Genomic DNA, 22,724 nt, shown 5'->3' with positions numbered 1-22,724 from the left:
TTTTGTTTGTTGTGTATAAACCAGTGCACACTGGATGCAAATCTAAATCTTACTAAATCCATTTTAGCAAGTTGTTTGGTTATGTAGTAGTATGGAAGCTTATGGCAAACACTGGCACCCATGGTAGCTCCCCTTTGCGGTACGATTTTGAAAAGAAACGGAGTGTGATGACTGGCTGCTTTTGTCTGCTTTGTTGGCTGTACAGTATTGGCCTATCCTAGAAGGACAGGTGTTAGTAATGAAATTGGGATTTAGAATCTAAAGTAGCTTTTGTTCTAAAGCTTACTCTTCTTTAGTTTCACTCGAGTCTTTCATACTTTCCTTCATATTCTCTCTCTCTCTCTCTCTCACAGGTTCCTACCCTCCTTTTCCACTGCACATCCAAAAATCAACCACATTAAATTCAAAATTGCCTACAGGACAGGCCCATTGAATGTAATTCACCTTGTTTTTCAAAATCTGCACCTTTGGTGATTGGCAACAACCAGTCACCGAGCAATGGCGCATCGGTGCCATGTTTGGCACCCAAAAATCGAGAGTGCTCTACTGAGCACTGGGCGCAGCTGTGCTTTTTGTGTGCAAACAAAAAGAGACGCAAGTAGTGGCACTTTTTATTCGTCATGTGCATTTGGCTCCGAGAATTAATTTACAAGATTAAAAAAGAATGAAAATGAAAAAGAATCTCCTTTTTGAGGTTGCTTTTGTGTTGAACACAAGGGTCTCTTCTTCCTCATTTGCTCAAAAGCTTAAAATAAAAGGGTAGCTTAAAATGGTAGAATTCATTTTGAAGGGTAATTTAGAAGTCATCCTTTTACTTAAAGCTATTATCTATCATTATTCAAAGCCATTTTTCGAAAGTGGCACTTCCTCTTGAAGGTTCATTTCTCTCGTCTTTGGGGAGGGGGGGCGGGGGGTATGCAGAGGTGTGCAAAATCTTTGAAGGTCATTCTTGTAGCCTTCAAATCTAGGGGCTGTGCTTCTTCATCGTGTCAATGACATACAACTGCTTTTTTTCACACTCACCCACCTATGGCCCAATATAAGGGACACATCCGCCCAGCGCCTACTTTGCCATGTAGTGGGGTCTGAATGTGGACAGCCTGTAGGGATTGAATGTAAGTAACAAGCTTAGGTGGGCAAATGCCCTACTGCCTAAGTTGTTAGTGCTCTGCTTATGACATATAACTTGATTTGCTTATCAATGCCATTTCTTGGAAAGTAGCTTGAGGCTGAGATTTGTACCAGGTTGGACATAGCTTAAGGTTGAATGCATGAGAGATCTGAAATTGCCATTGATGCATGGTTTTTTTATACTCGAATTTTGTCCTAGGATGTGGAAAATAGCAGGGGTCTAGGGGTAATGCAATGGACATTGGATGGATAGGTGATTTTGGAAGGTAGTAGAGGGTGGTACTATGTTAGGGGTGGGCTAAGGATGGAAAAAATAAAGCAATATTGGCCACTTGGCATAACTCCGATTAGGAACCTTTTTTTTTTTGCTTGCCCCTCCAAGGGTAGGACTTTAGTAACAGCTCCCATTTCATAAAAGAGAAAATCAGCAGTATGTGCGGTCCTCTTTTTCAGAGGCTTATTTAGCTATTTTTTAAGGAGGATCTTTCCTTCTTGGGCATCCCCTTCTCTATATCCCTCCCTCTTCGCCTTCTTTAGACCTCGCTTTCATCTTAGGCATCACCTTCTCTACAACTCTCCCTCTTCGCTTTCTTCCAAGCAAGCCCTATGAATTGCAATTCATCTTGTACTTAGAAAGTTGGGATTTCAATTTGCAACTTTGTAGAGGAAGTCATGATCTAAATACATGAGATATCAGTTCCAAAATCCGCATTATGTGTGGTAGGCATCTCTTTTTTGGAAAAGCTAGTGCTAGACTATTGTTGGAAGAGCCTTCTGGGAGAAGCAAGCCTTGTTTGGAGTACAAGCCAAGCTTTTGGCTATTCTTGGGCGCTCTCTACATCTATAAATTAAGCCTTGGGACTGCCCTTGGACTCATGCAATCACTGAGCCTTAATGTGCCCAACTCTTGCACTCCTAGCATTGTGTCACTCAATTTAGAGCACGTCTTACTGCTCCCCCCTTGTATTTCCTTGCTTCTATGCATATAATATCAATATCATGTTGCTACTCCACAGGCTCTCTTCTAGTCTCTTGTAGGTGACGCATAGAGCTTGCCTCCTCTATTTGTATATTTAATGATTTGTTGCACGCGAGCTCCATGAGAGTTGTGTTTGTGTTGCTTGGTGGTTGGGTGTTAATGCATGCTCGCACTTTCCATCAGTGTATGCAGAGGTGTGAGGTTCTACACAAAACCTCTTATGTTGTTAGAAGAAGGGTCAACGTTTGCTTGGGTGTAGCCAATCGCAGAACTATTTTTGGGCCACGACACGATACATTGGTGGATGAAATTTTGAATTTTGCACGGACCGACGCTCTCGTCGAACGTTTTTTCAACATCATGATTGTTGCATTGGCATAATAATAAGACATAATCTTATCATTGTCAATAGCACAGAGCTCGACACATGGCACTACATGCATTTACTCATGAGCTCATAGACTGTTGCTCTGCCCTCCTTCGCACAGCGTAGTCTTTGGCCTGACTATATCACACAGCTTTTGTCTTATCGCCTATCATTGCACAGCTTTGCCATCTATCACTTCGATCAATCCAAATCACCTTCACCATCTTTGTTCCTCATTATTCATCTGTAGTCCCAACTAATCCCAACACAATTGTACGCTTGATATATAGACATCAAAATACACACCTTGCGACCAATTGCAATAACACCAGTAACACTAGCGACATTAGTATTAACATGGAATCACCCACAATACTAACCATCTAGCCTGGCAAAACACAAGTAGTTAGGCATCCCAAACTAAACCCCACAAAGCATCCACTAGGACCCCCACCATGTCAGTACATGGGTCTTCAAGAATGGCAAAGATCTCAATGGATTACATTGTTGAGCATGTCAAGATGACTTGATTTGACAGATTAGAACATGTGAACAATTACAGCTTGGATAGCAAGAGAGCAACTAAGTTTAAAAACTCGACAGGTCTCGAGTGAAGGACATTAGGAAAAAAGGGAGCTCGTTTTGGGGCCCAGTAAGAAATTTGCTATTTTCTCTTTTATCTCTCTTCTAAAATATGGAAAAAGCAATAAAATATAGATACCTGTCAGTTTAGGACCATAGGTGTGTTAGTCCAAGGAGGAATAAAAAAGTCCTTTCAAATAGAAGAGAAGACGCTGCATTAAACTCTCTATATAGATCCCGCATCTCTTTCGACGGTAGCGTCTCATAAAGAACCCATCACTCCATCACTAATCCATTTGTTTTCAAATATTTGAATGGTTACCGCAAAAGATTAGATGAGTTTTATAAAAAGCAGACAAGATGAAGAACCAACCCTCACGAAATGGCTGCGTGCAACCATGCTGTTGAAGAACCTCAAAAAAAGCGACTACACCATTTACATATTGATTTAGAAGAAAAATATGCGCCGCAACAGAAAAGAGGAAAGGTTCCGCTTGTGAATGTTGAGCAAAAGGAAAACATGAGAAGAGCAGGTTCCCAACATATCGACTTATGGTGCAACGGACAGATTTACCCAAAATGTCCATTGAGAAATTCGAGCCCTCCATTTTCTAACCCGACAACGCTATTGAGGTTTGTGGGTGACGAGAACAATGGAATGTATGGATACATTTCGACTCAATATTCAACTGCAAAAATGTACAAGACATTGTATGTTCGAGAAAGAACGGAGAAGGACCAAGAAATGTCGATAAATTGAGACTTGAAAGAGCAGTTGCAAAGGGAAATCGAAGAGCATTCAAAGACAAAGAATGAGCTAAGGAGAGCAAGAATGAAGAGAACTGTTCTTGGAGCTAGTGCCTAGGTAGTATATGTCAAAAAGTAGCTAGCTCTTGAGCCTTGCTTTCCAGCATAACACCCAAAAATAAGTAAAGTAGACCGCTTCTCTATCAATATGATCTTTTCTGTTTGCCACGATATAGGATGACTACCCAAAACTTTTGAGAAACACTTGAAAAAATAAGTAAGAGCAACCCCATCGTTGCTAAGCAATTTGCTAAAAATCAGTATCTTTGCAGCAGATAGGTCTTTAATATAATGAGAAAGGCTTGATAGTTTACCAAGCCCAGGAATTCTACTTCCAGCCGCCCTTAGGAGGAAAGTGTCAACTTCAACGAACAACTGCCATACACAAAACACACTTTGATTTAAAACAAACCATCAAATTGCATATCTAAACTCCAAATGCAAGAAAGGCAGGTTCCTTACGTCAATATTCTCATCTTTCTCTAGTATATCATCATTAAACAACGAGATACCCATCTCCTCCTTCCAAGCTTGCTGTGAGGTTCATTCGTGCTTGGGTTTCCTGGAAGATTGTCTCATCCACCTCTTCCGAAGCATCAAATTTGTCCTCCAGCTCTAATAAAGGATCATCCTCAATCCTTACTTCCTTGTCAACCCTACAAGATTGTGCAATAAGGGCAATTGCATAGTCTTCTCTCAAATTAAATAGGTACTGTATGTCATACAACAAGACATACTCTTTTCCCTCAATATTGAATGAGGGAAGAATGGGCACAGTGAGGTCAGAGCTATGAGCCTCCACATCATCCACTATGACAGCATCTCTTAGGGTCTCATTTTTTAAGGCCACTAGGTCCAATGCTGCAACTGCAAGCTCTTCCTCTGTCGGGTTGATCTTCTCTTCCACTTCTGGTAGATCTGACTTTTCCTCTGTTTTTTCTTCCTCATCGCTATCCTTTGGGTCCTCAACTGATCCATCAGCATAGTGTACATACGTGGCAAATGCAAGTGCCTCTTCAAGTATCCTGCAATTGCCCTTGTGTATAGTGCAGATGCCAGATTCCCTTGTGGCAATCTCCAAAACTTTCAAACACCTTGTGCATTTGATACCTCATCCTATCGTTTGCAACAATGTCTTTGACATGTACAAAAGTCTTGCTATTGACAACGTTTGATCCTTCAATTGTAAGCTTGTGGAAGGATTCATACATCTCTCCAAGAAAATCCTTGTGCTGTGTCAGAAGAGACTGCAAATCCAGCTCCTTATTGAACATATCATGGTATTTGTGATAGTGCATTTGGCATTCTGACTTCTGCAAGAATTCAAAGAGCTGCAGTTGGGGTGACTTCTTTTCCTCCTTCTCCTTTCCCTTACCAACTAATTGTTTACCTTTGTCTGAACCCTTGTCATTGGGCTTTCTTCTCTTCACTGCATCATACAAAATCAAAAAATGAGTCTTGCACCTATAGCTAAAAAGAAACAGAAGCACTCATATAGAAATTCTTACTAAAAGATTCCTCCTCCTTTATAGCATAAGCTGAGAGGTCAATGGTCTTCCTGATAGGTCTTGGTGCATCACCTGCATCACCTAGATGGTTAGCCCCTCCTCTTTGAAAGTTTGCAAAAAAATGCGATATGATTGTCTTTATAATTAAATAGACTGAAATCGCGTTTTCTTGCAAAAAGTCCTACTAATGCATAAACATCATGTCCAGAGAAAATTCAGGTGAATCTGCAAGATAGTTGTCTTGATCATTCGAAAGATGAAGCAGATGACTACTACCTGATGCAGTAGAATTAGATAGATGAAGAAGACAATTGGAAAGGTAGATCAAGACTGTGGTGTATTTAAGTGCCTGTAGCCTTTCTCTCCACGGCTCTTTGCACAAGTATAGGTAGGTGGGGATGATGATGGGAAAAAAGCAAGGTCTAATGTATTGTCTAGATGAAAATGAGGAAGAAGATGAAGATTCAAAACTATTGAATGGATGGAGGAAAGTGAAGATAAGAGGAGATGGCAGCAGCTCCAAATCCAACCTCCCTCACCAGCTCCACCACCCACTGTAGCTCCAGTCACAACCTCCCCAGGTCCATCTCACACCTCCATAGCTCAAGCTCCAGCTGTACACATAAGCCAAGGTAAGCAATCTGTCAGAAGTCATTGTTTTTTCCTATTAGTAAGGTAAAATGACCATCCCATAGCTTTTTCTCAAAGGCATTCTATGAGTTGTTTTTTTGAGCTCATCTCATCTGCATTGTAGGGTTTAGGAGGATGGTAGAGTCCAGATTGATTGATTAGAGTAGGCTTCAGTATATTTGCTCAAAACACGATTTGAGCTTGTTCTTTGTTTTTCTCCCCCATATCGCGTTTTCTAGAAAACTTTTAGCATGCTGGGTGTTGCTGGGGTATGTCCAAAGATATTTGCTGAAAAACTCGATTTGAGGATTTTCTCTATCTTTTTACACCATATTGCATTTTTAAGCAAACTATTAGGTTGTTGATTTCCTTGTGATGTTTGGGTTTTTTTCCTGCAGAAGAGCATTGTCCATATACTATGACAAGAACCAAAGCAACAACCAGAAGGAAAGGAAAAGGACCAGACATTGCAGGGGCTACCACAGCTCCATCCAGGTCCAAATCTTCAAAGAAGGGGAAGCTTGTGCACATGCTAGCAAGGAACAGGAAGAAAAGAGTGAGCCAAAGCAAATCTATCCTGATGGAGATCAGGAAGGCTCATAAAGCCATAGGATATGCAGTACCCATGGCACCATTCTAGAGGCTAGTCAGGGCAGTATGCATGAACTGGCATGTGGACTTTAGATGGCAAAGGACTACACTACTTGCTCTCCAAGAAGCTGTTGAAGAGTGGCTCATAGAGTTTTTCATGGACACCATGATGGTAGCAACACATGCACACAGGGTCACCATCATGAAGAAAGACATCCAAACACTTGTCAAGGTCAGATATAGATATGACAAGATCCTTAAGGCAGAGGATTGGGATGATCTGAAAATGAGGGATATCTTATTGATACCTCCATCCAGGAAACGTAAAGATGATGGATTCAAGGTTGTAGAGGTGTTTCACCAACTTCATACCAAAGGCAAGGTTGCCTATGAAGAGTCCCTCAGGGAAAGAGTCAAAGAAACAGTATCTGTCTTCCAATCCTAGACATTAGTGAGGATGGTGCAAATTCAGCAAAAGCTCCTACAAGTTGGACCAAGGATCAGAGTAGCCATCTAGACTATGAATGATGACTTGACCTGGGACTTGACAGAAGACTGCATCATGGCTTTAGCACAAAAAGAAAAACATGTGACTTGCACAATCACGCTTGCAGCTCTATAGTAAGTATATCTTTCTATGTCAATTGTGTTTATGTCTTTGTAGCATTCACTTTTTCATAAGCTAGTGAAGTTATTTTTTGTAGTTTTTTGAAGAGTCAGATCCACCAGAGCCTTCAGTACTCTGTGTATATAGTTGATCCAGCTATATCGTTCAAGCTAAAAGATAACAAGATATCAACCAAAATCATTTCCAAGTGGTTTCGTTATTGTAATTTTGATGTGGTTGATATGATTCTCCTCCCATATTGCTCAGAGTATGTTCCCTGGTAGGAGAGGGCTCAAAAGGCACTGAGGATCTCCGAGTTGAACAAGAGGCTCAAAATGTCCCAAGCACTAGCAATCTAGAAGACATTCTAGAAGGTGTCGGTGTTGATGAGCTACTTGATCTTTTCCAAAAGCCTCAGCCTATGCACAAGGGGGCAGGGACATCAAAGCAGCACAAGGCCGAGCTCGAGCCCATGGATGAGGAGGCAAGGATACCAAAGCAGCAGGAGGAGTGGATGCAGGAGGAGGCAGTACCGACGGAGGATGTGTAGCTACAAGATCCACAACAGGATGTAGAGGAGCTAGATCCACAGCAGGATGTACAGCAGCAAGATCCACAGCAATAGGATCCACAGTAGCAGCAATGTGGAAGATTCTCAGGAGTCTCCACTACAAAAAAGTCAAGAGAGAGATTTTGAGCAATAATAGAAAAACATATGATACTTGTAATCATTTTGTATTAATACAACAAATGTCAAATATGTTTTTTTGGTTACAAGTAATACCTCAGTCAATAGCTTTGTATTATCTGAAATGTTCTATTTACAATGTCCTTGCATTGAATTTTGTTTTTGCTCCTTTGAAGTATCTGCAAAAATAAATTTTTAGCAATATGTAAATGTATTATGCAAATGTAAAGAGAATGAAATTAGGAGAAACATAAGGTGGTCAAATTAGGAGAAACACAGGGTGGAAACCAACTTACTTTCCTGTTGTTCAAAATTAATGAAAATTCTTTCTAGATATTGTTCTTAGTCTCCATAATAATGTCATTGTGTAATTGATAAAGAGTGCAGCATTGTCCTAGTGAGATGGATGTTAGAAGGATGTCATTCTCAATAACATTGATTTCAATTATTGGACCTGATGACCTCTCATCTTAAGTTTTGTGCCTATCATCTTGCTGCGTTTATAGTCAAAGGAGAAAATAAAGTTTTGTGAGGCAATCATGTACTTAATGTTGATGGAGTTATGAGCAACCTCACAATACACATTGTTTGCCACCATTCTATCCCAACCATTATCCAAAATTTTTGGAATTGGAACTTCATCATACCCTTTTGCTCTAAAAGTCAACATGGTTTTACAAACTTTAACTAGATAATCCTGAAAAAATTCTACAAAAACTGTAAGTGGCATGAAAATGTTGATTTTAACTATCCTGGTAGCAATATTTGGTTTCACGGAATGCTATACTTTCGAAAATAGTTTGGCTCTGTAGGATTCTGTGATGCTACCATCATGGATTGGCCAATCAACTGTATTCCATGCCGAAAGATCTTGGTTTTTCAATAAACCGTGTGAGTGAGCATTGTCCATCAATTGATAAAAGTCATCATAAAAAAATATACCCGAATCAACAAGGGTTGTTGACTTTCTACCTTGGTACTGTAGCTCCCCAATAGCACCATGTAAAGCATCAAAGAATCCCAGTATGCACTCCAGTGGTTGCCACTTTTTGTATGATGAGGGATTTATATCTGAACGAAAACAAAGAGACTGTCTGTCATCGAAAGAAACAGATATTTCATTTCAAGTATTTCATTACACAAATACACTTACAATTGGGTCTATGGTGTGGAAGATAAGCAGGATGATCCCATAATACAAGTTCTCGGTGCATGTAGACATGTTGTATCCAAACCTCTCTGATGCATCTTATGCCTTCCTTTTTTACTCTGAAATTTTTCACTCTGCCCTTCCAAGAAGCCAAAAAAGTGTTAGTTGATTGCTACTTTCTCCGCTTGTTGGGTTGCATTAGAACCCAATCTCCTTTCGCCACTGCTATCCTTTTCCAGCTACTATCCAAATTCATAGTATTGGAAACTTCTACACATGAGATAAGTGAGGTAGGTCTTCGTGGCAAAGAGATACTTTGTACATCCACATCTTTGCCAGGTAGAGCAACAGACTGCTTCCTAGTGGCATGACCAAAGTTTTTGGTTGCCATTTGAAATCCTTACTCTAATACCTATGAAGTCAAAGAAACACACACTAAAATAGTAAGACATTAATAAAAATGAACGAAACTGAGAACAAGCGAATAAACGATGAAAGGAGCTTATTGTCTTGAAAGTTTAAGAGCATCACAACAACAGTGAAACAACAACGAGGAATGCTTGTCGAAGAGAGAATGGAATGGCTCATCGTGGTGAAAGTAGAGGAATGGCGCTAGAGAACAAGAGAAAGTGGATGGTTGTTTTGGGTCACCACGCGGGAAGGTTTCAAAATGGAGCTCTGTTTAGATTTTGGGTCCACATCTCTTGATACGATAAGCGAAGTGTAAAAGAATCAAAAATAAATCTTCTCATTAATGCCACATGCTTATAACAGCATAAAGTACTATTTTCTTTTTCATATTTTTGTCTATTTTAATTTCTACGTTACGTTGGCCTTCTCCTCATTGGTTGAGAGACATTTTTTCAAAATCCTAAAAGGCCCCAAAATAAGCTTCCTTTTTTCCTAATCACAGTGAAGGAATAGACTGTTACAATTTCCAAATACCTTCAGAAGCCTGAAGAGAAAAGCACTAGAAAAATCAGAAATAATAAGCCTCTGTAGAAGTTGCCTAAGAAAGCGATTTGCAGAGTTGCTAATAGGACCAACAAACCAAATCGCTTTCTTCAGCACATTTCCAATTTGCCTACCAAATTTCATACATATGTGCATTTTGCGCTCTTTCCAGAGAAACTTAAGATTTGTGCTTAAGTAAGCGATTTGGAGTGTCGGAGTTTGGCCCAACAGCTCAAATCACTTTCTTAAGAACACCCAACTCTCTGACGGATGCAAAAACAAAGTAAATTCAGAATAGGAATGAACTCCATCATACCAACTTCTAGGTGTGGTAGACCCTCTACCTGTAGGTTGGTTTCTGTAGCATGGTATCAAATCCTAGAGCGCGATTGATAGATTTGGAGTGCACACAATGGAATGAGATAGTAGAGAGTAGATTTGGAGCATGGGCGATGGAATGAGGTAGTATAGAGCACAATTGAAAGATTTGGAGCACATGCAATGGAATGAGACAGTAGAGAGTAGATTTGGAGCACGGGTGACAAAAAGAGATAGTATAGAGCTTGAGTAAATGGACGAATGAGGTACCGAGAGAGGTATTGCAGCTACCTCCAAAAACGGTCAAGCCATGTTGGAATGTGTGTACAAGTGTGTGCCATAAATAGAAGGAATCCACATTTAGGCCCAAGGTATGACTACTGTACATTCCATAAATAGAAGCATGTCATAATAAAGGCATCATCCTCGAGAGCCGTGCCCTATCAATAGCTATAGTATGAACCTTGGGAGTCATGCCCACAGTTATACAAGGCTACAATGACTTACTTTATGTGTCTCCTACTCTCTGATTCTCACGTCCCTACTTTCGTTCTCCCTTTCAACCTCCTACAGCACTGTCGTACAGCACTGTCGTACTCTGCTCTTCTCCATGACATATGCTCTTCCACCTCAGCTTTGAGACTGTAGCAGCAAACAGCTTTGGTCGTGCTAGGAATGGAGCAGCACCCACGAGGTATGCACTTACCAAATGTTTTGGAGCTCCAAAGCAATTTTTTTTCAAAATGCATGGCTAACAAGCCAAATCCTTTTCTTTAGCACAATCCTAGGACTGTGCTTAAGAAAGAGATTTCAAGCTGTGAAGCCATGGCCAACTAGCCAAATTGCTTTCTTAAGCACAATCTTGAAAATGTGCTTAAGAAAGTGATTTTAGGCTGTGGAGGTCTAGACAACAAGCCAAATCACTTTCTTAAGCACAATACTTTGCGTCAAGAGTCCTATTCCTTTACTGGTTTTATTTTGACTGAATCTGGATACTATGTAATGTAAAAGTGTTCTTAAGAAAGAAATTTTGCTTGTTAGAATTTTGTCCAATAAGCCAAATCACTTTCTTGAGCTCAATTCTTGAAGTGTGGTAAATTACCCCTTTAAACACAATTTCTATTGTGGTTCTGCTCTCTTTTTGGTTGTTTATGCTTTTGAAATATGTTTGCTTGCCATATCCAAAAGATAAGGGTAAAGGCCCCCAAGAAAAGACAATGGAATTGGCTGCTTGAGTTGGGGTGGACCAATCCTAGACCAAGTATGTTCATCATTCTATGTGTGCTTTTCAATGTCATATGTCCTTAAGAAGTGTGGGACCTCTATTAAATATGGATGCAAAGCAATGTTAAAATGTGCTTAAGAAAGCGATTTTGCTTGTTGAAGTTCTGGCCAACAAGAACAATGTAACATCTACTTCAAGAACTATAACATCAAAATGAGAACTCTAGGGGAATCTTTCAAAGAATTCCTTCTTTTCATGTGAATTTTACATATTTTTTAAAATGATGGCCATTTTGCACAATGTCTTTTGACAAAAGACATAAAAACCATCTTTTTTTGAAAAAATTTCGACAACAGTATTTCAGAAAATAGGCATGAAAACCTTTACTTGGAATACAAAATCCACATAAAATACAATAATGTCTCAAAACCATTACAATATGGACCTATGCATCCAATGCAAATAAAAGGGCCATGGCATGACATATTTCAAAAGTTTAACATGCTAGAAATTACATTGCTTCACAAATATACATGCCATTGATTCTACAAAGAATAGTATTCATCCTCGGATCTATACCTTCAAATGCACTAGAGCTGAATCTTTGTGGGGTAAAAGTTGTAAGAGCCTTCCTCCTCCAAACTATCCATGAGAACGTTCTCTAAGTCAACCTAGCCAAGTTGAGATGCCACTCTCTTTCTTGCATGGCGTGTCTTGGCTTTAACTTGTGCACTGCACCCAATCAATGTCTTTGGAATCTTTCGGGATAATGTTATGTATTGTGCCGCCTTTGGCAATTGCCCTACTTCAATTGAAATGCATATACAAAAATATCGAACCCAATTGCTCAGTCAATGATATCATCTACCAAGCTCTATCTTGCTTGCTTTATGCAACCAAGCTCTATCTTGCTTGCTTTATGCAACCAAGCTATATGCTTGGTCAATGATATCATTGACCGAGTGAGCCAAGACCTTTGAAAGCTCTAAATTATTTGGAAAAAAAAAAACCTTTTGTAGATATATATATTTTGGTACTTTTGACATAAAAAATGAGCTTGGAAGGCCCCAAAACCCTAAAAACGACTGCAAACATGGGTACCTTCTAATGATTTTTTGAAAAAGCCTAGAGGGAAAAGTATGTGCGCACGTGGATATCATCGACCAAACGTGCGCCAGGTCGATGGTATCATCGACCGAGTGCTGGGTGCATGCTTTTTTCAAAAAATCATAAGAAGGTATCCATGTTTGTAATCGTTTTTAGGGTTTTGGGGCTGTCTGAGATCATTTATAATGTCAAAAGTACCAAAACATGAATCTACAAAAAAATTACTTTTTTTCTCAAATAATTTAAAGGTTTTGGCTCACTCGAATAAAAGTTTTCCATTCTTGAACTTTATGTGATTTAAAAAGTGGGTGAAAAGTCTCGTTTGGACAATATCTTTAAGACTATGAGAATATAGAAAATCGAAAGATATTTTGCGATATAGTGGAGGCCCTTTTTAATTTATAGGCATGATGTTTGAAAAATGTATGAATTCTGTAAGTTTTTAGTTTTTGACTATGCAAAATATGGTTTTTTTTTTCAAAGTTATCATTTTAATGAATTTTTGAGAGAATCTTAAAATGGGTACCAATGTTATGTATCTGAAATAGATGTTAGCCAAATCGCTTTCTTGGGCACAAATCTAGCATTTATTCTTTCTTAAGCAGGTGTTTACATTTTGTTATTCATATATGTTTAATGCCCTCATAATCTAATCTAACAGATAAGGGTAAGAGCTCCCAAAAGGAGACCAATCTAACAACTTCCGGCGTTGTTGTCAGGGACCATCCTATTCTAGGTAGAAATTTTTTTTAGCCAACTTATTGAAGTGATGCTTCAAAATGTGCTCCACATCTTAAAAAATCACTTGAGAGAATTACTAAGAAATGTGATTAACAAAGTGGTTTAGCCTGTTGAGCAAGCCTCCAACAAGCCAAATCACTTTCTTGATCACATTTTAAATGTGCTCAAGAAAGTGATTTGGCCTGTTGGAGGAACATACTAAATCCCTTTGTTAAGAACATTACTTAGGAATTCTCTCAAGTTCTATTTTAACGTGTTCAGCACATTCTGAAGCATCACTTCAATAATTTGGCTCAAAAGCATATCAAATTGAATTTCTATTTGTCTTAAGAACAATGTGTAAGTTTTCTCTCTTTTAAAATATGTTTGCTTTATCAGAACCATAAGATAAGGGCACAATTTCCTATAACAGGACTCTCAACTCCACTTCTGATGTTACCCTCATGGTGCATCCTAAACCTTGTAGACTCTCACTTTATATATCTTGATTTTCTTGTGTCGATGTCTAGACACAAGTAGATATTGATGAAGAGTCTTAAATGATATAGGGAAAAGGAAAAGGGGTTCAAAAAGAGTATTAAGTACCCCAAGGAAAGGACTTCATCACATGCCTCGGAAGGCTCCAAGTCAAGAGAAGAAACAAAATCATGTGACGAACTACTTTTTTACTTCCTTCATAAGTTCAGTGCCCATCATGATTTCCACATTTTCTATGAAATGTTCATCAAGGAGCTAGATTATTCAAATTTGGTTGATCAACACATTGAATTTCTGGATGAACAACGCAACATCTTTCAAAAGCTCACAAGGGAGGCCAGGGTCTTTATATCACATCCACATCAAGGATTTATTGATAGATAATAAGTTCAGGACTTCCATTCATAAGAGATATGACCTTTTGCCAAAGCATGTTAAGGCAGAGTGCAACATGCACAATAAAAAGTGCAAAATTTTGGAGGAATGCTTGGGGTTTGTACTGTACCTAAATTATCATCAAGTTGACACTAAGGAAGGCTTGGAGATGCAAGAGAATGAGGAAGAAGATGAGAGACCCTGGGATCAAGAGGAACTCCAAGAGAAGGGGAAGTATCAGAGAAGGAGGACAAAGAGCCTAGAGGAGGTGAAAGATGTAGTCAAGAGATGAAGGTTGCTGCACTCGACGTTGTGGCACTAAGGTCAAACACACTTAATGGGGCTATAAGTATTGAAGGCCTTGACATTGAAAGTTGTAGTTGTGCTATGCCAGTGCTTCCCACTTTCCAAATTGGAGATATGGAGTATATTCTTCTTCATGACATCCAAGAAATATTTAACTTGAGGGAAGATTATGCAGTGGCATTGATTGCCCAAGCTCGCCATATGGATTCTAAGATCATTGCAGAGGATGACCCTTTGCACGGCATGGAAGACAACTTCAATTCATAGGAATGTCTATCCATGTTCTTTGTAGAAGCTCAAAAGTGTATGGGAGACCATGACATCAATGATGATACATTCATGAAGATTCAAAGAGACTTTAAATTTGACAAGATCGAAAAAAGGGAGGAGCAAAAAAGTACCAGAAGATATCCAGCTTCTCTCAATATATCAGGAGGCTGTCTTCTACAAAACTGTTGATTTATCATCGGCATTTAAGAAAGGATGGTGAGACACTTGTTTGGTTCTTCAAAGCTTTGTTAGAGTTTTTGGGAGGTGATCAAACCGCATGTCTCTATGCAACAGTTGAGTTATCTAAGATTTTCCTTCTTCTTTGTTTTTGGGCCATCTAGAATGCTAGTTTGACTTCTGTTGTTGCCACTTTTTTCTTACATTGTAACCTTTGAAGCATAGATCGATAGAACCACTCGAAAACTTCTTTGAGGTTGTTTGCTTTCTACTCCTCCAAAATGTTGTGTAGGTCGAAAAAATGCACCTTTTGCTATGTGATGAGACTTATGCATTACCTAAGTGGACTGAATTCTAGGGCATCCATATTTTTTACAAAATATGGAAGATGGTTGTAGATAAGATGATGTATTTACAATAAACAAGAAGTGACATTGTAATGTTAAGAGATAACATAAGGAAATGCCAGTAAGAAAAGATTACCATGTAATGTGTTATCTTGTAAGCTATCCAAGCTTCTTTCATTGATTTTCCAAAAGTCTACCATATGCTAATCAACTTGGAAATCACCTTTGCCAACAACATGCAGATACCCTCCTTAAACTTGATCTTTAATAATTGTAGGTATTTCTATGCATAGGAATACCCAATCAAGAGTTTGGTGGTCCTCTGTCTTAACCTACCATTGAAAATACAATTGAAGATTCAGACATTAATAAATACATTATATTTCTTTAAAAACCACTTTCTTACCTCAAATGCACCTAGCCACCAAATGTGCTTTTCTGATTGCACACTGAAGTGTTTTGACGAGTCTATTGTTGTAATTGAGGGATCAAGAGCTCTATTAATTAGAGTGATGGTCACTCGTTCAATCTTTTTCTCCTTGACAATTTCACATTCGTCTAGCTTTATAACAAATTTCAGAAGCCCCTAACACTCTTCAAATGTCATATCATAAAACTCAACTATTCTCCTTTGCACATGTTGAAGATCGACAAAAATGTTGTTGAGAAAGTTATATATAGTGGTCCCCTTGTCACTTTTGTACACTCCTTTAATATGAATACAATTTCCAATATAATCATCTACTTGTTGGTTGAGTAGGCCTCTTAACTTCCCCACTTCCACAGGCTTCGGCAAGAGCACACATTTTATTCTCTAATCTTTCAAGGTTATTGATACTGCATTGAACATGGAAGTGTAACCTTTCCTACTCACTCCACTCTTGTCAAGTGCCCCTTGGATTATGTCCACATCAACTTTGTTTGTATCTACAAACTGTTGCAAAACATTGCATTTGATTGTTTTAAATTTTTTATCCTCTAGCATACTTTTCGCAATTGTAGTTGATAGTAAACCTTTCATTTGTTTTACTGGAGGGGCATTAGGATCAACATTTTCTTTCTAAGGCTCGAGAATTTTCCTACAACAAGCATAAACAAAAGAGTTTTTCTAAGCTCAATTGCTGTTATCATCGAGTAATCATTATCTTTGTGTTGCATTCAAAATCATAAAAGCAAAAGACTTACCTTGCTTCCTGAATTTTGTGCTTGCATCCTCCACTGCCAGCTTTCAAGATTGCAAGGTTACAAATTTCTCTACTTCTAAGTCTATCTCCTAAGGGTGTGGCTGTTCTTATGGCTTTTAGCAACATCTTATTTGTCATCATGTGTTCTTCAATTTCTTTCTGTAGCTGCTCTTTCAATTTAGAGCTTTCTACTACCTATTGCAATTTCATTCCCATATCTTGTTGGTAAAAGCCTTTATACATTTCCACATCCATAGATTGAGCTTTGACGTATCCAAGTAGGCCCTTATTGCCATCACCCACAAACTCCAGTAGTGTTGTTGGGTTGGAAAATAGAGGGGACATTCTAGGCAAATGCTTCCATCACACCATAAATCAATATGTTGTAAGACTTGTATCCTCATGTTCTCTCTTTGCGTTGCACCTACTTGTGGACCCTTCCATCATTTTTGCATAGGTGCATACTATTTTCTAAATCAATATGGAGGTGGTAAAGTCTCTTCTTATTGAATTGTTTTCAGCGGCGTGGTTGCACGTTACCATTTTTTTGAGCAACATTGTCCCAGTGATTCAACCCTCATCAACTTTTATAAAACAAAGTGTTAGCAATGGACTCACCATGATAAATCCATGTCAATCTTTAGCGGTAAAAACAAATATTCTTAAAGGTTAGTTATGAGTTTCTAACCAGAAAATCTTGTAGCTTACATAAGTCAACAACGATAAGTCCATATTTACCGTGATAAGTCCATGTTTATATTTCATGTGAAGGTTTAAATTTTTAAAAACAAAGATTTTTCATCGTTAATTATGGAATTCTGACATGAAAATCTATTGCCCGCATGAGCCAGAACTACGCGAAACTTGCTTTAAAGAGAGAACATGATAGGAGCATTTAATGCCAGTTCATTTTTGTAGATTTTGGAGCAAAGCAAAATGAGAAAATAGTGAATTTCTTACAGGGACCCAAAATGAGTTTTCTTTTTTCCTAATGCTAGTTAGTGGTGCTAGTTAAGTTTAATAGTGCTAATTTCTATAGTGATATTAGACAGTTATGGCTATCTTGCTACTGCACATAATAGTTCTCAAATGTTGAGAGATTCTACATTGCCAATCTGAAATGGAGGAGGCAATGTTAAATGCATGTACATGAAGATAAAGTTAGATCTAAGCACACCAAAGTTAAATGCATGTATATGAAAAAAAACCAAATAGTATGATTAACACTATTAAATCATTATTACTAAAAAAAGACTTTAAAAAAGTATTTTCACTTGACCCATTACATGTAACGAATCAAAAGGCATGCTATCGCGTAGATTTCTTCATAGGTTTTTGGAGCAATGGTGAACATTAGACATTTTCCTGGAACTGGCTACATGTGTATGTGAAAGGATCACCACCATAGGCGTATTTGTAGGAGTTTGTAAGTATAGCATTAATTTTGTGCATAATGCAATCCCTCAACTACTTAAGACCCCTGGGCAATTTCATTTCCCCATTCATTAACATGATGCACTTTAAAATATAGAAATTGGCACCTTCAGCATGTTGGAAAGGTCACCTCCCCATCTTTAAGCCCCCAAATGAGGAGAGCATGGGGGAGGGAGACCTAGGATAGCATATGCCCAAAAAAGAGAGAAGAGAGGACAAAGGTACCTGGCTAACAAGTAGTATGGACAAATGGTAGAGGACTCAAAATAGGGAAGGGAGATGGGAAGTCTATGGTATATATGGATCTCTATAAATAATTTTTAGTTTAATCATAAAGATTTATGTACTGATGCCTTGTTTGCTTCATGGTGGGACAAGAAAATAGACGACTTGAATTTCAGATAGGGGTCTACAATTCAGAACACACAAGGTTGAATGTTGACATTACAAAGCACAAGCGTTGGTGTTTTATCTCTGATGAGCATGACAGTTGTCTCATTATCTGCAGAGAAGACCTCCCACAACTGACCCCAGCGCTGCTGCTATTGGACCTTCTACTCAAAACTCTTCTACCCAAATTCATGATGATGATGCTTCCTCTTTTCAGCCTTTTTCTCATGCTTTTGATGAGATGTCTATTGATCCTGTTCAAGATGTTCCTGCTACTACTACCCTTGCTCATAAAATAGGTCTCACTGAAGAGGCTACCAGCTTCTCCTTTCAAGTTCCTTTTGGTTCACACAAAAAATTATGAGAATCTTGTTTTACTACTCTTTTTGTAAGAAGTTAGTTCTGTCCAAGGACATCATAGCTCTATTGGCTAAACTCTAATGATGTACAAATGTTACTCAAAGATAATATAGTATCTCCTTCCCCCCCCCCCCAAAAAAAAAAATAGAGGCTACAGACTGAGCTCTATTAGGGCTGGTACTTGGCTGTCTTCTAAGGTGGTAAGAACTTGAGATATCTGGATGAAGAAGTCTACATATGCTCGAGGTGGAGCATGCAGGCTCAAGTTCTAGAGATATCTAGTAGATAGAAGAAATATGTGGTGGTAAGATCATAGGAACGTGCTCTAGTGGGCCTTTGGATCTATCTCTCTTTGTCTTGTGTCCAAAGTTTTGGACAAGAAATACATTCTTTTGGTAGCTTCTATATCTTGGCTAGATTATTGTCTATTGATGAGTCTACACATCTATTGATGCACATAAGTTTAAGAAGTTTGTGATTCCACTCCCCACACACACTATGTGAGCTCTTGGGCTATTCTATCAGCCTTCCATTGTGTGTACCCTCTACTGGTTGATTTCTAACATGGTATTAGAGCCTAAGTAGGAGGCTCACAAGTGTGGGAGCCTAAAGGCAAGGATCTTGTTGAAGGATGACCCTAATTCAGAGGCTCTGGGGAATCAACTTCCATGTTGAGAGGTCACAAGTCATGTGGAAGTTGGAAGGTCACAAGTCATATAGATGAGTGGCAATTACCAAGAACCACTATGGGCAATTATAACTCCTTTTTGATGATGGCATCTTGAGGTATGGCAGTCAATTGACCAGGATTTCAGACTATGTATTCCCCTTTAGCAAGCTAGATGTTGATCTGATGCTGATACCATACACAATTCTCCATACTCCTAACTTTGTATTGTTGGGAGAAGAAATATTTTGCATCAATTTTTCTCTATTGTATCTACTTTTTCCTTGAAGGGTACATTTTGAGCTCATAATATAGTTCGACTAGCTTTTGTCTGACTAGCTTTTTGTTTCTACACTGTCTTGTTGTCTTTTGCAGTGCCTATGCATAGCATATTCCAAAAAAGAGACCTACTTATTTGGGAATTGAAGCAGACTATGAGAGGCTTCAATACATCTTGAATCAGACCATGAGAGTTTGGTATTGAGAAAGACAATGAAATAGAATGCAAAAACTTTGATTATGAGAAGAATGAAGAGATAGGTTCTCTTCATGGAATGCTTTCAATCACTGTCAATTATCAACTCAAAGGCTGTCATGCTCCTCAAATTTGGCATCATGATCCTTGACAGCCTCCTCCAATAGTAAGAAAATCCTCAGATTTTGAGCTCCAAGTGAGCTATTTTCCTCAGCTGATTTTGAGCTCCAACTGAGCTAATTTTGAGCTCCCACTGAATTGATTTTGAGCTCCCACTGAACTGATTTTGAGCTCCACTGCAGCTTGCTCATTTCGGGAACACATCACCATGTCTCGAGTTTGGGGATATTGCTGGCATCACAGCTTGCATCAACCCCTACTTTTACAATACACACTAATGGTTTCTATCCCTTCCCATCTCATCCTCTCTCATCCCTCCTCTTTCACCTAGCACTCCTCCTTTTCCTTACTTCCACCTTAGCTTAAATTTCCATCGCATATACTGCCTCCAAAACTTCATCATCTACTTGTGCATTCGTCCGTCCAAATGCGCTTCATCATGCATAGGATGCCCAAGAGTTAGTTTGATTGGGAGTCCTTCGATTAGTTGCTCCAGCAGATTCATATAGCCTCCTCTCACAAGAAGATTACAAGTTATTGGATGTTAGACTAATTTGGGAAAGAGAGAAGTCATTTATCATTGGTTCCTACCATGTGTCATTATTCATTGACGATGAAGACAATAGTTTTGTGATGCTTTTCAAAAAGAGTGTACAAATGGGATATGGTGGAGTATGGATGGGTCAAAGGTGAATGACATGAAATGAGCAGTTTGTGGACCAAGTGTGTTCCATCTTTCCAGACAAAGATCAAAAGGTTCTTGTAGATTGTTGCAAAGGCTTGATGGCATTAGATGATTCGCATGAAGATGGATATGCCAATCTCGCATCGATTGAGGGTGGTTTTAGTAAAGCTCAAGATGGCAACTTTTCTAATGTACAAGGCTCCACTAAACTTAAATTTTCAAACATTGGTGGTGGTGCAGAATACCTTCTGAAAATTTTGTTTTTTACACAAATCGTGGTCAATGGTTTGATGATTACACCACGGCTGTCACAGACAAATGAGGGTAAAAGATGCTTGAATCAATGGGGACTATTAGGGACACGATTGAAAATCTCCTAGATGATAGGGTGGAAGAATAGTTAGTGATAAGTGTGGCAATTGGTGGGATTGTAGGATGATGAATAGGATCTAATGTCGGTGTCTCTGAAGCATACTTTTGGCTCATGCATTCTGTTCAACATTAATGAATTATTGGAACTTTCGTTATAATTGTTGGCAGTGCCAGACACAAGACAAGAGCATCAGCAGGCTAGAAAGATAACCTTTTCATCATGCAATAGTACTTTCATGACCACTTGTAGCGCTACTATTGCATGTTCTAGAGCCGTAAAGCTTTTGTAGTATGATGCACTCTAGTCATTGGGATTCTTCGAAGGTCATGAAATAATGCTTCCATGATTGATAATTGCTTCAATGTTTTATGTTCGTCAAGCAAGAAGATGAAGTTGTGATTTGAAATCAGCCCAATAGATCATTCAAAACTATAATCACAAAGTCAATTTAATAAGAGTACCTATGCCTTGTTTTATGACAAAGATCAAAGTTTTTTGGGGATGATTCAAAGTGCAAGCTAGAAGTGTTTCTGACTTTCAAACATCAGATTTAGTATTTCTTTGTCAGTCTACGACCATGTAGTCCGAATGTGCCACCTAACTTGCTCTAGCAGTCCGACCAACCATGTAGTCGAAGCATGCAATCTGACTTGCTTTGATAGGAAACACTCCGACCTGCTACAAAATCCGATAGAAGTCCAACCATTGTTCTGTCATTTTCTGATCTATTCTTTGAAATCCTACCTCACAACATAATTCTATATTGTATCAACTTTCAATACATGTTTTCAAATTCAAAAATGGAAGAGATTTACTGATCGGATTGACCTCCGACTTGTGTTTAGTTCTCGGAAGATAGTCTGACACAATTTTCAATGTCAAATTTTAAAGCCCAAGTAGTTTGAATCATGAATCAGAGGTAACTTTATCTCTTTTTTTAAAAAAAACCTCCACAAAAAGTTTCACTATTTTTCTAATCATCATGGCAAAGTTAAAGCAAAACAAGTGTCGGAGGATGCATTGTTTATTGTCTCGAAATTCTGATCATAAGGAAAAGGATTCTTATCTAAATTTGTGCAAGCATTCCTAGCAACCTGGTCACCAGAAAAAATATTTTTCTCTACTTTGGATGACAAGTTCTATGAAATCTTTCCAGCTTTATGTGAAGCAAAGTCTAATCGGGTGATCTGCCAGCTATTGGATAAACTTTTGGATTATTCCACTTTGCTTGATAATGCAAAAGATTGGCATACTGAATTCTGTTGAGGTGATTGGAGGCCTAATCAACATCTTTTTGACATCCTAGAGCTTTAACAAAGAGTTCAGATTTTGCAATCCCAATATGGACATGAAGAGGACAATGATTCCAATTCTAACTACAACTCCGACTCATATTCCAAAGATGGTGGTGAGATTTGCAATGATATTTCAACTATTTCTAATCGTAATCAAATGAATGTAAATGTTTCAAATCAGGTTCAATTGGACATCCATTTCAAACAGTTGGACAATACTCCAATAATAGTCCAACTAGGGTCCAACTAGGGTCCGCTGACAGTAAGCTGCAATAGTTGGACAGCAACTTGAAGCAATCAGACAATGATTTCAAACAGTTAGATGATAATTTTGACCAGTCTAAAAATTCAAATATGAATGCATATACAATGCCAATTAGTTCTGGGTTTCTTCATCGACAAAT

The 22,724-nt window shown here is 38.6% G+C and overlaps 1 pseudogene; it reads left to right on the top strand.

Annotated features, from left to right (window-relative positions):
* Positions 1–17,140: 17,140 nt before the first annotated feature.
* LOC147894989 (rhodanese-like domain-containing protein 10 pseudogene) lies at positions 17,141–21,032 on the top strand (annotated as a pseudogene).
* Positions 21,033–22,724: the final 1,692 nt, after the last annotated feature.

The sequence above is a fragment of the Dipteris shenzhenensis genome, chromosome 13, assembly GCF_047967505.1.
Source record: "Dipteris shenzhenensis isolate YYH24624 ecotype China chromosome 13, Dip_SZ_1.0, whole genome shotgun sequence".
NCBI lineage: Eukaryota > Viridiplantae > Streptophyta > Polypodiopsida > Gleicheniales > Dipteridaceae > Dipteris > Dipteris shenzhenensis.
Note: the sequence above shows the minus strand (reverse complement) of the source record. Positions and strands in the feature narration are given on the sequence as shown.